The sequence below is a fragment of the Panthera uncia genome, chromosome C2 (assembly GCF_023721935.1).
Source record: "Panthera uncia isolate 11264 chromosome C2, Puncia_PCG_1.0, whole genome shotgun sequence".
NCBI lineage: Eukaryota > Metazoa > Chordata > Mammalia > Carnivora > Felidae > Panthera > Panthera uncia.
The window spans coordinates 4,492,917-4,508,650 of NC_064810.1; positions in this window are offsets into that span (position 1 = coordinate 4,492,917).

A 15,734-nucleotide genomic window follows, 5' to 3' on the forward strand; every position below is an offset into this window, starting at 1 on the left:
CTCGTATGTGCTAACCCACACGGGGTGGATGTGTAAACCCTCGGGTCAAGATGCTGATTTCAATGATTCCAACACTTCAGCTCTTCCAAGGAGACAGAATTGGTTATGGTCCCCTGTCCCACTGTCTGGATACCCTAACCAGGACTCCCTTCCTAACTACCCCCCACCCCCCGCTTTTTTTTTGGCAAGGACAGCAGTGTCTTTTAGTCATCTGGGCTCACTTTGGTTGGTTTCTGATGCCAGGAGTCTCTTTCTCCCATATACACTCAGCCACCCAACTGTGTGATGTGCTCGCTGCTCCTTCCTGGTGTCCCCGCATCTCTGCGTTTCCTCTCAGCCACCACAGCCTCATCACCTGGGTCAGGCCAGGGCTTCTGCAGTAAACGTGTGTTCAGGCCAGCACATCCCGGACTAGCAGCCGGTTCATCTTCTACGGCCCAGACGCACAAATCAGGAAACACGAGGGAAAGCATCGTTGTGCATGAGGATTCTTCATTTACAAAAGGGATAGTCATTATTTATTTTACTATCATTGTCATTTTACATGTTAAGTTTACAAAAAACCAGAGCAGAGCTATGGCCACAGACGAGCTATGCAGACCTTGTTATCACCGCTATTTTTGTACTTTAACATTTTTTTTTTTCGAAACATTCATATGTGCATTAGCTCCCCTGGTACATTTAAGGCATCATTTGATTTCCCAAGAATTAACTTGCACACAATTTTTAGAAGTGTCCGCAACATACCTACTATGATTGCACAAAGTGGGAAGCGGGCGTTGTGTGCGAGCCCGAAAATGTGGCCTTTTACAGTCAAGCACAGGACTGCACGTGAGGCTTCACTCTGAATCCAAACCCCTTCCCTAGAGCCATTCACGAGCTCCGGATGCCCATCAGGCTTCCCGTACGCTGTCTAATTAGGCTCCAATCCTGCAATATCCCTTCTGTACAATCATTTCATAATGGTTGCATCGAAGCTGCTAGTTTAATAATCTAGATAATAACACACTTTGTGCAGAATCATTGATAATAGCTGTGCATTTATAATCCATGCTGTGAATGCTTTCGTCTTTTGAAACGCGATAGCTTATTTCTCATACCAATTTTGAATCCCCACATGATCTTATTTTCTTCTCAACTACTGATTTTGTCCTGCTACTGTTGCTGTTGTCATCTGTCCCGGCGCTGCCGGGGACACCCCCCCCCCCCCCCCCCCCCCCCCCAGTCTCTCACCCGCACGCTCTGGTTTTATCTTGCACATTCTAATTCTTGGAATCGAAAAATTCACAGCCCACTTTCTGCTTATTAGTGCTCTCAAATTTTGTTGTTTTTGTTTTTGTTTTGTTTTTTTGTTTTATGTTTTGTTTTAATAGGATGCCTTGTGGTCTTCCTTGAAAGGGGAGGTGTCCTACCTGCTGACGGGGAGGGCGCCCAAGTCATCCTGCTGACCTGGGCTGAGTAGCCGCATTCGGCTTTTTCCTGGCTCCATCCAGGAGAGTGACGATGAGCATGGCTGGCTGGCTGGCTCTTGGGTGGTGGGGGGGGACGGCTGACATCTGTCCCCTGTGCACTGGCTGATCTCATCAGTCACACCTTGAATCATTTATTTAAAAAAATTGTAATTGTGGTTACTATTTCGTTCTACTCAGAGCTGGTGTAAAATGATGACAAAGATAACATTTTGTTGTCTTGGAGGAAAGAAAAGCACAGCAGCTTGGATCAGGCTGCTGTGAGCCGATAATAGGTAAAAAAAAAAAAAAAAATCTGGGTGTAGCTAACCATTCTTTGTGAAGCTAATTAGCCATTAATCGGAAAGCCAAGAACTCATATAAGAGTTGGCTAGCAGCTGGTTTGCAAATACATTGAAAAAGGAGTGTCCGTCCCCAGGAGCTAAATGGATTTGCTTCATACAAACCAGGGAAGGAGACTGGATTCCTGCCCCCCGCGAGGTTAGGCAGGTGCAGCACAGGACACGCAAAGGACATCCCATGTCCTGCCTTCCTCTCAACCCATGTCCACTTTGTTTAAATGTCATTGCACATAGTTATGTGTTATTGTTATTTGAAGTTGTGAAATTTTGATGGAAATAAATAATTAAAACCAAGTCAAAGTTATGAATAAAATCCTGTGTTGTGCCTTAAAACATGAACTCAGAATCAGCACCCCTGTATTCTTTGGATAAATTCTCAGTAGTGCTATTGCTGGGTCATAGGGTAGATCTATTTTTAATTTTTTGAGGAACCTTCACGCTGTTTTCCAGAGAGGCTGTACCAGTTTGCATTTCCACCAACAGTGCAAGAGACTCTTAAATACAGAGAACAAACTGAGGGTTGATGGGGTGGGGGAGACAGGAAAATGGGTGATGGGCATTGAGGAGGGCGCTTATTGGGATGAGCACTGGGTGTTGTATGTAAGCGATGAACCATGGGAATCTACCCCCAAAACCAAGAGCACACTTTACACACTGTATGTTAGCCAATTTGACAATAAATTATATTAAAAAAAAAAAACCATGAACTCAGAGCATTTACCATTGACCTTGGGTCTGGAGGGACAGTGAAGAGAATGGAAATTGAAACATTTGCTTTACAAATGTTTATTTTTTTTATCACAATGGAAATACATGGCCATTGCAGAATATTCGAAAGAGTACAGAGCCACCAAAAACCCACCACCCTAGAACAACCTCTGTTGACATTTTGTACATTTCCTTCTAGCAGTTTTTTACAGGCTTTTTCCTTTATTTTTATTTTTTTATTTTCCTTTTTAATTTTTTTAACATTTATTTATTTTGAGAGAGACAGAACGTGAGCTGGGGAGGGGCAGAGACAGAGGGAGACACAGAATCTGAGCTGTCAGCACAGAGCCTGATGTGGGGCTTGAACCCACAAACCGTGAGATCATGACCTGAGCCGAAGTCAAATACTTAACTGACTGAGCCACCCAGGTGCCCCAGGCTTTTTCCTTTTTTTTTTTTTTTTCGCAAAGTTGAAATTAAATGTAGGTATTAATCCTCACAAGTGAAAATGGTTGGCAGAAACCAACCATTCAAATATGGATGAATGGAAATTCTGACATTGTGTTCAGCAAGCATCGTTACAGATACAGGTTTAGGGAGGCCTGGCTGCACGTGAGTTGGAGTGCGGAATCTTGTGTTTGTAGTTGATTGCTGGATATGGGGAAATATTGCCAGCAGAATCTTAACATTAATTGAAGAAAGTACAGTGTCCAGCTCAAGGGAGATCATCTAGGGCATTTTTGATCGTATACTACTGTTTGGAAATAACTTTGAGCATGTGCTTTAATACGCATATATTTATGTGTATTTATTTATTAATTATACACATGCAACTCTAGTAATATATCTTACCTTTATGCATGATCATATTTACCCATTATACACACATATATGCACACATACACAATCTAATTACATGCATGTAACTCTAGTAATATGGTATATGTTAGTATTATAATATAGCAATGTATTAATGTTTATTAACATATAATAATATATGTTTATGTTGGAAATCAGACATCTAAAATAGTGTGGTCTGCTCTGGGCATCCCAGTATGTAACTCTCACTGTAGACCATTACCTGGGACAGCGGGGGTCTGCTTAGCAGCTCTGTCAGAGACTCGAGACCACAGGTCACCGAAAAGCCCTATGTTCTGGTACCAAGGAACGTGTCGGTTTTGTCCCTCTCTGTACCTTTTTATCTCTTCTGTCACCATTCCATGTGTGTGCCATGTGAAATTTACATTGTATCCAGGCATTGCCAGAACACGAGGAGGGGACCTGGTTAATCATTCTTGATATTAAAAAGACCAGCTGCAAACACTACATAGGTGTAAAGGTGGCCCCAATTAGCCAATCATTCATGTTAGAACTCCAATCATGTCCCATCCCCCTGATCAAGACACTTATTTCAAAAAAATCACATCTCGGAGCGCCTGCGTGGCTCAGTTGGTTAAGTGTCTGACTCTTGATTTCGGCTTAGGTCATAATCTCATGGTTCAGGAGCTCGAGCCCTGTGATTTTGGTTCAGGTCATGATCTCATCATGGTTCATGAGCTCGAGCCCCGCATTGGGCTCTGCGTTGACAGTATGGAGCCTGCTTGGGATTCCCTCTCTCTCCCTCTCTCTCTTTCATTCTCTGGTCTTCCCCTGTTCGTGCTCTCTCTCTCTCTTTCTCTATCTTTCAAAATAAATAAACTTAAAGAAATCACATTCTCATTTCTGGCAATATTAGGCATAATAAGGATAGGGGAATTGATATGAAAGACCTTTCATATTCTTTAAAAAAATTTTTTTTTCTTAACGTTTATTTATTATTGAGAGACAGAGAGAGACAAAGCATGAGCATGGAAGGGGCAGAGAGAGGAGACACAGAATCTGAAGCAGGCTCCAGGCTCTGAGCTGTCAGCACAGAGCCCAATGTGGGGCTCGAACCCACAAACTGCAGGATCATGACCTGAGCCAAAGTTGGACACTCAACCGACTGAGCCACTCAGGCGCCCCAAGACCTTTGATATTCTTAAAAGATATGTCTTGAGATCTGAATACATATTCCAGTTCTCAGATGCAATGACAACACTTAGTTTTGCCCATGGAAAAGCATATGGCGGGCTTGCCAGAGACCAAGCCCTGATGAATTGTCACCTCACTCCTCAGTATGTGCTCTGTGCATACCCTGAGAAAGAACGATTGCTCTCCAAGGCTACCTTTCTTCCTCTTCAGTTCGATCACCAGTACTCGCCAGTGGCTGGACTTTGTGGTCATTTATTCCTCTAGGAAGAGGAAGGGTTCAATCAATTCATAAGAGCTACTGGCTGTGACAGGAAGCAGAGAACCACCTGGGTTTTTGCAAATGGGGATGCTGGGTGGGCAGCAGGCTCATTCCCCAGCCAAATGATTTGCTCCAACATGCCAGCTTCCTAACTGGCATCCAAACATGGGCCTTAGCAAAGTCACAGATTATCATTTGTCATGGACACTGGAGATCAGAAAGAACAGTGAGCTCCATTTTTGAATGTTGAAGGACAAGTGTGATGCCTGCTGTTTCTCCTTGGTTACTGAGGCATCCTGGGAATGTCCTCAGCCTTCTTGAGAAGTAGTCATATGGTAGAAGAGGCTTAGGGTCTCTTAAAAATGATCTTATTAGCCATCTCGTTTGGCAGAAAAGGAATTCTGGGCTGGAGGCTGTCATAGTGAATTGGTAAAATAACCCTAACCTCCATTCCCTCACCTGTACAGGGGTGTGGTGGGGAGGGGGTTAGAGGTAATGTGCACATGCCCAGAATTAATAAGACAGTCTATGGAAACAATCCTTCCTAAACTGGGATTAAAATCCAGAATTCCTAAGTCATGATCTTGGTATTTCTTCCAAGCCACAGCTATGGCCATCTGGCCAAAGCTTGACCCATGGCCATTGAAATGCTGTCTACAACTCTTAATGATACAGGGGCACAATCTTTCTAAAAAAAATCATTATTTTGGGGCACCTGGGTGGCTCAGTCGGTTAAGCACCAGACTTTGGCTCAGGTCACGACCTCAGGGTCTGTGGGTTCGTGCCCCATGTCAGGCTCTGTGCTAACAGCTAGAGCCTGCTTCAGATTCTGTGTCTCCCTCTCTCTCTCTCTGCCTCTCCCCTGCTCACACACACTCTCTCTCTCTCAAAAATAAATAAACATTAAAAAAATCTTTTAAAAATCACTATTTTTCCGTGTCATTTGTCTGCATGGTCATTTGTGACAACCCTATATTCAAAGGGAATAATGTCACGGATGAGTTATGTTAAGTCAGTACAAAATTTCCTTTCGGTAAGATATGAATGAAAATCTCTCTGTAATAAACAAAAAGTATTGTGTATAATTTCCCACTGGTCTTTTTTGTTAATTGGGCTCTTACTGTTGAAGCCTTTAATGTAGAGAATAAATGAATAACCGGCTTTTATGCACAGACTCCTTTCATTATGTACAAGGGCTCAAAATTTAAAGTGAACTATTTTTAGATCTTACATTATGATATAAAAGATTGTTTATTGCTGGTAATGCAGGAAGCAAATTGCATTTCAGCTTCTGCCTGGGTTTTCCGTGGTGGGATTTGCGTGAGCCTCCATTCTTGCTGATTCATTCGTTATGTCCCCAAATGACTTGAGTAAAATCTTATCGTTTTTCACCGGAATGTGGTTCTCGAACATTTTCTGGTACAATTCAAGTTCAGATTCTGCTTTGGCCATTCCAGACGGTGATTCTTAGATGAATCAAATTAAAATTTTCTTCTGGGAACCCTGTTGGGGTAAAAACATAGGAAGTGGGATATCATGTAAAGGGGGGGGGACAAATCCTCATGATGGTGTTTGCCCCAGACACTGGTTCTCTGTACCTTCTCTCCTTCTCCTCCTCCTCCAAAACTCTTCTTTCTCTGCAGTGTTTCTTCTCTCCTTCTCCTCCTTCTGACTCATGTTCCAAAATTACAACTCTCTTTTAATGTGACAAAATGTCACGGAATCTCACTGATGGCTCCTTATATCTAATGTGGTAGAAACAGGAAGAGCACGCGGCAAATAACAGTGCACTCAACAGCCTCTTACAATTAACTTTATTTAATTCATCACAATGGTTTCTTTCTTTTTAAATATTTATTTAATTTTTGTGCGCGCGTGAGAGAGACCGAATGTGAGCAGGGGAGGGGCAGAGAGACAGAGGGAGACACAGGATCCGAAGCAGGCTCCAGGCTCCCAGCTGTCAGCACAGAGCCCGATGCGGGGCTCGAACTCATGAACCGAGAGATCATGACCTGAGCCGAAGTGGGACACTCAACCGACTGAGCCACCCAGGACCCCCCACAATAGTTTCTATATCCTTTCTTATTGTTATTTTTATTTAAGTTTTATTTATTTATTTTGAGAGACAGGAAGGGGGAGGGGATCCCAAGCAGGATCCACACTGTCAGTGCAGAATCCAATGCAGGGGCTTGGAATTCACTAACCATGAGATTACAACCTGAGCCGAAATCGAGTCGGATGCTTAACCGGACTGAGCCACCCAGGCCCCCCTCTGTGTACATTTTATTTTAATTTAATTTAATTTTATTATTTCATTTTATTTGTGTCTGAGAAAGAGGACACAAGTGAGTGAGGGGCAGAGAGAGAGAGAAAGAGAGAGAGAAGTGGAGCTCGTGCTCACCCCATGTGGGGCTTGAACTCATGAACTGTAAGATCATGACCTGAGCCAAAGTCGGATGCTTAACGGACTGAGCCACCCAGGCGCCCCTAATATACATTTTAAAAAATGTTACATGTACACATATGAAAATTTTTTTTTTCAATTTGTGGGACAATATGGACCCCAGGACATCTCACAACACAGTTACGGCTGCCCATGGGTTGGGAACCAGTGCACTTACTATACCTAAGTTTTCGTTTATTTATTCGCTGCTTACTGGCTCCCAGGGATGTCTGGGCACTGCCGGTAAGTAGATGGACGAGACATGATCCTTGTCTGCGGGTGGACACAGTGTGAGCGAGTGAGAGGCGGGGCCCGGCTGGAGCTTGGTAGCTGCCTGACCCTGGGCAGGCTGGTTCCTCTCTTCGTATGCCAGTGTTCTCACCCATAAAACGGAGGTAACATTCTTCCTTCATCCGGTCGTGCCTAGAGAATTAAGGGAGTGACGGCACATCAAGTATTCGGAGTGGCTGTCGCCTAAGTACTGCGTGTGGCCGTCATTACTGGTTCCCAGCGGGAGGGGGTGGCCCTGGGTCCCGGCCCCACTGGCCTGCGTGTCTATGAGGACCTCACTGTTGGATGTATGATGGCTCTCGGTCCCTTCTCCTTAGCAGGGACGCCCCTTCAGTCTTCCGGGAAGTGGCCACCAAGATGGCATAGGAAACGCAAGAGGTTTACTGGAAGTCAGGGCGAGACACAGAGTGGTGGCGGGGAGTGCCCCAGACCCAAAAAGGGATGGAGGTGCCAGGAGGATTGGGCCCGGGGGAGCCTCAGACGGCCACCCCCACGAGGCAGCCTCGGTGGCCAGGTGACAGCGAGCCCCAGAGCAGAGATTGCTTGCAGAGGGGGCCTGTGCTGGGCAGGAGGGCCAGGTCTGTAGCTCCCACAAAGCTCAGTGTTGCTGGGGCAGCCCGGGAAGAGCTGGCCTCGGGTGACGCTTGCCGTGTGTCCCAACGGTGCAGCAGCCAGAGGCTGGCCACTCACGAGCTCCTCCGGGGCAGATTGTCCCTGGAGGGAGGTCTGAGCCACATGCACCTGCATCACAGCCTCCAGAGCCCTTCACCTTCCCTTGAACCCCTGGGTGTGTGTCAGGGAGGGAATGTCAGCCCAGCGCTCCTGTCCCAGCCCCTCCGGGCTTGGCTGCCCACTGGCTCTGAGGACAGGAGGGCTGCCTTTCCTGAATCCCCTGGACTTCCCTCTCTCGGCTGCATGGACACTTGCTTTGGTCCTGGGCCTCGAGGGTGGCCTCTTCTGCCCCAAGTCTCTCCAGATGAGTCCCCGGTGGGCACAGCCTTCGGCTCCCCATCCAGCCCCCCTGCTCAGGGCAGGAACGGGCACCAGCCCATCCTTGGCTTGTACCGTCTCTAGCTCTCCTTCCGTTCCCAGGCGCCTCTGTCTGCGGTGAGCGAGCAGCCCCAGCCGCTTCCCTTTCCCACCCAGCCTGTCCCGTGCATGCCAACTCTGGCCACTGTGCGTGGACCTCCAGCCCTCGGGCAGGCACCCTGGTGGGCGCAGGGCTCCCAGGGAAGGCTTCCCCGCAGAGGGAGCCCCTTCCTGAAGGATGGACGGCAGATAGTGGGGGAAGGTGCACTGGCAGAGAGGGCCTGCGGGGCCAAGGAACAGAACCACTTGCCCCTTCACCTCTCCCTTTGTCAAGCACGTGGCCATCCTAGCCTCTGTTTCTAGGGAACAAGTGAGGCATTTCTGCAGCGGGGACGAGGCAGCTAGCTTGAGATTTCTCCTGGACAAAGGCTTGCAACTCAAAGAACAAAAAAAACCCAGTTTTTGCTCGCAGCACCTTTTCTGTTTTCTCTGTGGGCAGGTTTCAGTGTTGCCCCCGTGGGAACGGGCATTAAAACCCAGGAGGTGTTTTTCCCCACAGGAGCCCTTGCTAGGAACGTACGTGTACAGAGGTCCTTGGACTTGAGGTCCCGGCAAGCCACCTGGGGGGCTTGTTAAGACCCAGGTGGCCGGGTCCCATCCAGAGTTTCTCATTCCGTGGGTCTGGGGTGGGCTCAAGAGCCCGCTTTCTTAGCAAGTTCCCGGGTGAGGCCGATGCTGCTGGTCCGGGGACCACACTTGGAGGACTGCCGCGTCCTCCACACCCCAGCCGTCATGTGGATTTGGGTCTTTCCATATCCCGACTCTCTGAGCCTACTGCTTCCCTGATGACACCAACATGTTACTGCCTCTTTGACGAGGCTCATCGTTACTGATTTATAGAGAGCCCCTTCAGCTATTTCTTGAAGGTGTTCCTTTCTTACCCAGTTATCCCTTTCCTGGGTCTATGTAGACGGTTTAATTTCCCTCTTCCGTTAGAACATAACAGTGAAGGTTGTTTATTGTCTTTTGATTTCTGACTTTGTCCGATTTTAGGTCCAGATTCAAGGTAATAGAACCAATAGATTCAAACCAATCAATCCCTCCCAGTACCCCCCCACCCCCGCCCCCAGCCAGGCTGGAACCCTCAGTTGAACCTGTCCTTCTCGAAATAGCTAATTCCACTGACTTGCTGGTCAAGACATAGTAAACAAGATCGGTCAGGTTAGTTGTTTGGTCAGATAAGACTCGAAGTCTAACGTGTCCGGTCTGGGAACCCACTGGTGCGTCTGGGAAGGTACAGGAGACATTCTCGCCTACCAGTCTTGCTGCCTGTTTCTAGAATGTACAGCTACTAACCTGAAGGGTCAGTGTTGTGGCCAGAGGGCTATTCTTTGGCAAACATCCCTCCAGTTGTAAGAATATCCCAGGAGTGACTGAGACAGTGAGCTTCTTGGACATCAAAACATTCCCCGACCCAGACAACAGTAGCACTCTTTAGAAAGTGAGGTTATTTCTGGCATTTGATGGGAGATCTCATTCAAAAGCGCTGCGGCATTGACATCATGAAATATTTACCATCCTTTCCATAATCTTCTGTTCTTGTATACAACCCAAAGCAACCCGTAGAGAGGCAGATAGTTTAAAGAGAGAAGTGTGTGCTATGAAACGGTTAGCCTGACTTGGAGTCACTTCTGTGCCACATTTTGGTTTCCAAATGAGAGGAAGTAAAGTGGAGTGTGGGCATTAGCGCCCAGCTGATGGCCAGGTGTGCCCTGAATTTCGGGAAATTGCCAGCAGGTGGGACGGGAGTGTGGCTCCCTCCTGGAGGCAGAGAGCAGCATGCAGAGAGCAGAGAGAGCATTGGGCTGCCTCCGCCGGAGAGCAAGCTGCTTGGGGATGCAGAGAGTATTGTAGGGTAGGTGCAGCGTGGTGACTTCAGGTGAGGCTCACGCCCCCCCTGTTGCGTTCCCGGAGCTGACTGCCGGCCCCCGGCCTCTGGCGCGCCAGGCACAGTCCATTCATCCACATGCAGTTGTATCTCACCCTCTATCTCCATGTTCCCTTCTAATCCTACCTTCATTAAAATTTAAGTTATCCAATATCCATAAAATAATACAACTCCCTTTAGGAGGGAGGATGCTGTGGCTGAGTTTTCATTGGTACCTGACTTGTGGTCATGGGGTTGTTAGGACGCCGGGCCAGACCAGCGACACCAAATGAACGCCAGCTCGAGCGATCAGTGTGTGCCCTGTTGTACCCCGAGGCGCTGCCCTAGTTAGGGTCTGTCAGTGGCTCCATTCTGATGGGCCTTTTACAAGGGGCTGACCCTGCCAGCTGGTCATCGTCACCCACTCGGGGCTGTGGCATAATTGGCCACTGTTTTGCATCCTTGGACTTTCTTTAATTTTGTAAATGCTGGTATTTGTCTTTTAGAAATGTGTGATTTTTTTTTAGAGAGAGAGTGGAGGAGGGGCAGAGGGGGGGAGAGAGAGAGAGAGAGAGAGAGAGAGAGACTCCCAAACAGGTTCCGTGCTCAGACTATTAATTAAATACTATTTACTTATTAGGTAAATAGTATTTACCTATTATAACTAGTCATCTCTTTCTTTCTTGAGAAATTGTAGCTCTTTGGGTCAAAAAGTTGTTTGTCTCAGGAAAGTTCCACAGAGCACAGGCTGAATGATTTTATTTAAAAATAAAAATAGAGGGTGCCTGGGTGGCTCAGTCGGTTGAGTGTCCAAGTCTTGATTTTGGCTCAGGTCATGATCTCGTGGTTCCTGGGTCCGAGCCCCATGTCGGGCTCTGCATCGACATCGTGGAGCCTACTTGAGATTCTTTCTCTCTCTCTCTCTGCCCCTTCCCCACCTTTTCTCTCTCTCTCAAAATAAATAAATAAACCTAAAAAAATAAATAAAAATAGTGGTGGCTGGCTAGCTCAGTCAGTAGAGCACGTGACTCTTAATCTCAGGGTTGAGTTAGACCCTCGCGTTGGGCACGGAATCTACTTAAAATTAAAAAAAAATTAAAATAAAGGAAAGAGACAGAGAAAGGAGATTCATGGCTACACGAGAGAGAAGAGAGTGGCCCCAAAGAAAACAGACGTGGGTAGTTACAGAAAATTAACAAGGACCTAGGTTCATGGAGCAGGAAAGTGCCTTAGAAACGGTGCCGTGAGGGCCTGAGTTCTCTTTCACAGGGGCTGCGGTCGGTGGAGCTTCCCGAGGGCAACACGCTCGTTGCTGTGCATTTCCTCTGCATCTAGACCCTGCAGCCCCGTCCTCTCGGCTATTTCTTTTTCCAGTGAGTCCCTTTGGGGTGATCACAGTCAGCTCAGAGGACATGGGGTGAGATGATCTATATCCTCAAGGATGTTCCCCCCTTACTGTGACAGCAAAACTGGCATCCATGGGGGACTATGCTAACGCAAGAGGAAGGGAGGCCTGATCACGGTGTGCTCCCTGGAGGAGGCAAAGGATAGAGTCCTTGTTCTGGCCATGATTCACATGAGTCGCTGCTTTGTACATTATTTACGTGTTACTCAACATCACGATGGGCACACCGGGTCTAGTAAGGGCCAGGCTTCAGGAACATATTACCCTTAATTGTTGAACGGAGCACATGACTTTCCTTTTTAGGCCCAAAGTGCACACTGTACCTCCTGTTGATGTGTGCAGGGATGTGGCCTGTTTGAGGGGCCTGTCCATTTTAATCCCCTGGGAGGAGACTCTCTGCATATTTTTGCCCAGTTATAATCCCCCCTCCTTTGACATTGATATAACTACTGACGTAACCTTAATAACCAATCAATAAGCACATAAACACAATGCAATGACAGCCAGTTTGCAGGAAGAGAAGGCTGTCATGTGCCTCAGTCTTGCCACATATTAAATGGGGCTTGGGAAGATTAAATGAATTAATAGGAGTAAAGCTTTTATAGCTCAGTGCCTGGCACATAATAGATGCTCATTTTGTGTTGGCTATGCGGATGTGGTGATAGTGATGATGATGGTGAAGAAGAAGACGAAGAAAAAATGGAGGAAGAAATAGGGGTGGGGGGAGAGACACAAAAGTATAGGCTGGTAACAACTACATATACTTAAACACACATGTGCATATGTGTGTGTATACATACATATATTTACATACACATGCAAACATAGAATCACCTTCAATTTCATTTTCTTATCAAAACTTTACATACAGTGGTGCCTGGGTGGCTCAGTCGGTTGAGCGTCTGACTTCGGCTCAGGTCATGATCTCACGGTTCATGGGTTCAAGCCCTGTGTCAGGCTCTTTGCTGACAACTCAGAGCCTGGAGCCTGTTTTGGATTCTGTGTCTCCCTCTCTCTCTGCCCCTCCCCCACTCTCTCTCTCTCTCTCTCTCAAAAATAAATAAAAACATTAAAAGAAAACTTTACATACATACACGGCATCACTGCGTATCACAGGTAATACAATATTGGACTTATTTGGGGGCTATGTTCAACGTTATGTGCTTGTTAAAAGAAATTTATCATTATTGTCTTTCCTTTGGGAAAGCTTGTACTACAGAATGAATAATTAAAGTAGAAATATTTTTAGATAATCCCAAATAGACAGCATTTGACTTACCTACTGCCCCACTACCATGGTGACTAGGAGTATGGACTCTGTCCAAGAAATCGCTAAAGGGACACAAGACAGAAATCGCATAGCCCTGATGCACTGACTCTGCCAGCCCTTTGCCCGGCCCTCACCTGAATCTGCTCTATGTCTTGCAATGAATTGTGGGTGCAGGTAAATAACGTGCACTAATTCTTTGCAGTTCCCCCCACCCCCTGAGTCTGGGATGGCCCCACCACTTGCTTTCACCAGTGGAACGCAGCAGAAGTGATGCTATAGGAGTTCTGTGTCTGGGCCTCGGGGGCTTTGCAGCTTCTGCTCTCACTGCTGTGGAAGGCGGCCGCCATATGCAGAAGCCTAGGCTAGCCGACTGGAGAGCTCCACTACTGAGCACCTGGGTGTCATCATCACATACCGTCACCCCAGTGAACTGTCAGATGACTTCATAACAGACCAGCAGAAGAACTGCCCAGAAGATCCCAGTCCACACTGCTGGCCCAGGGAATCGAGAGCAAAGAAAATGGTTGTTGTTTCAAACCACCGAGTTTGGGGATGGTTTGTTAAGCCGCCATCGGTCAGTGATACCAGGTTGGACCATTGGGATTTTCAGTCACATTGGATTTGCCAAAAGCCAAGTTCAGAGTTCCGGGATTTTGAGATGATGGGAATTTGAGGTTCTGGGACTTCAGTATGTTAGGACTTCAGCATTCCACAGAAATGCATGTGCCTGGAACATCAGTTGAAACAGGATGTGACAGGAGACAAAACTGAAGAAGCGAAGGGAGCCTCTGATGCCCCACTAAGGACATTGGACTTCTTGGGCAAGTGATGAGAATCAGGATGTCTTTGGTAGGTGGGACAGTGTTCCAAATCTGTATGCAGGAATCACCCCATGGTTCATGGGAATTGGACTGGGGAGATATAAGCCTGGATGGACCCCCAGAAACACAAAATGAGGCAGGACTTGTGAGAGACTCAGGTGCTCAGGAAAGGTAACGTGACAGAAAGGTGAAGCATCGCGTGTCAGTAGCCATTAGGTCTGCTCCTGCACCCAGGATCTAACTCCCGGGTACACATTCCAACATCTGGGAGACCCATCAAAGAGTGTCAATCTCCAGGGCCCATCCCAGACACTCTTGATCCAGGTTGACGGGCATGAGACCAAGGCATTGGTACTTTTGGGGGGCAGCTTGGGTGTTCTCCTGTGCCGTCCTGGTTGAAAGCCATTGGATTAGATACATGGGTGGATCTGAAGCTCAGGAAAGAGGTCAAGTCTGGTGGTAAAGATTTGGTTCCAACCCAGTGAGAGCAGGCAGAGGGAGGAAAGGAGCACCGGCTGAGAAATGACTCAGAGAAGCCAACCCTTAAGGCCAGGAAGAGGAAGAGGGGCCAGTCTTGGGAACAGCAGGAGGGTCAGACCTCCAGAGAGGAAGAGGGGGGAGGGGGTGGTGGCGTCCTGAGCCAGGGCTGGAGCCCCGGGGCCTCGAGAGCAGCTGATGCCACGGGAGTGTGACAGAGCCCTAACGGGAGGATGGTTGGCCGCCAGCCCAGGTCAACACACCAAGCTTTGTTCCACGTGACGCTGCTGTCCCGGTGCAAGTGAGAAATGCACTCCTGTCACACGCGTGGGACGGTGGCTCTACTATTGATCTTGTGCCGCTAATGATCTAAAGGACCGCCTGCCGAAGGGTGGGCTTCCTTTGATAAAAACTCAAGGGAAGAACACCCAATGAAGTGCAAAACGGAATATTTAAACTCGGGGCAACGTACTGAAGGAAGGAGTGTGGCAGGCACGATGTTTATCAGAGGAAGGCCATTTCTAGTTAGATAGAAGCCTGGAAGTGACCATGATTTCTGAGACTGGACGGTTGCTCGGGAGACCAGATTTCTTTATTGCCGCCATTCTTTTAGTCGTTGTTTTCGTAGAATTGTGACCGCTTGGCTTTTGTTCCGTACCTGCTTGGGTTTGGGAAGTCAGATGTTTCTATCCCCCACCCCCCTCTGCTGCCAAGATGCGTAACTGTTATTTTGAACAGGCAAACTCCACAATATACTTTATCGTTTCTGTCACTGTTCCACGTGGCCTCATTCCCTCCAGCCTTGCTCTTGGATGAAATCTTGAGCAAGCCAATAACTCCTTGAATCTTTGACACACAAGGAAAAGGTGTTCTATGCAATTTTGGATCCCCAAGCGGTCTTGACTCAGTATTTAAAATGTCCAATCTATGAGACACCTGGGTGGCTCAGTCCGTTAAGCATCTGACTTCGGCTCAGGTCATGATCTCACAGTTTGTGAGTTTGAGCCCCTCGTCGGGCCCGGTGCTGACAGCTCAAAGCCTGGAGCCTGCTTTGGTTTCTCTATCTCCCTCCCCCCCGCCCCTCCCCCCTCTCAGAAATAAACACTAAAAAATTAAAAATAAATAAAATGTCCAATCTGGAGGCTGGGTGGCTCAGTCTATTAAGTGTCTGACTCATGATTTTGACTCAAGTCATGATCTCAGGGTTGGTGACCTCCAGCCCCATGTCAGGCTCTGCACTGATGGTGGGGAGCCTACGTGGGATTCTCTCTCTCTCCCTCC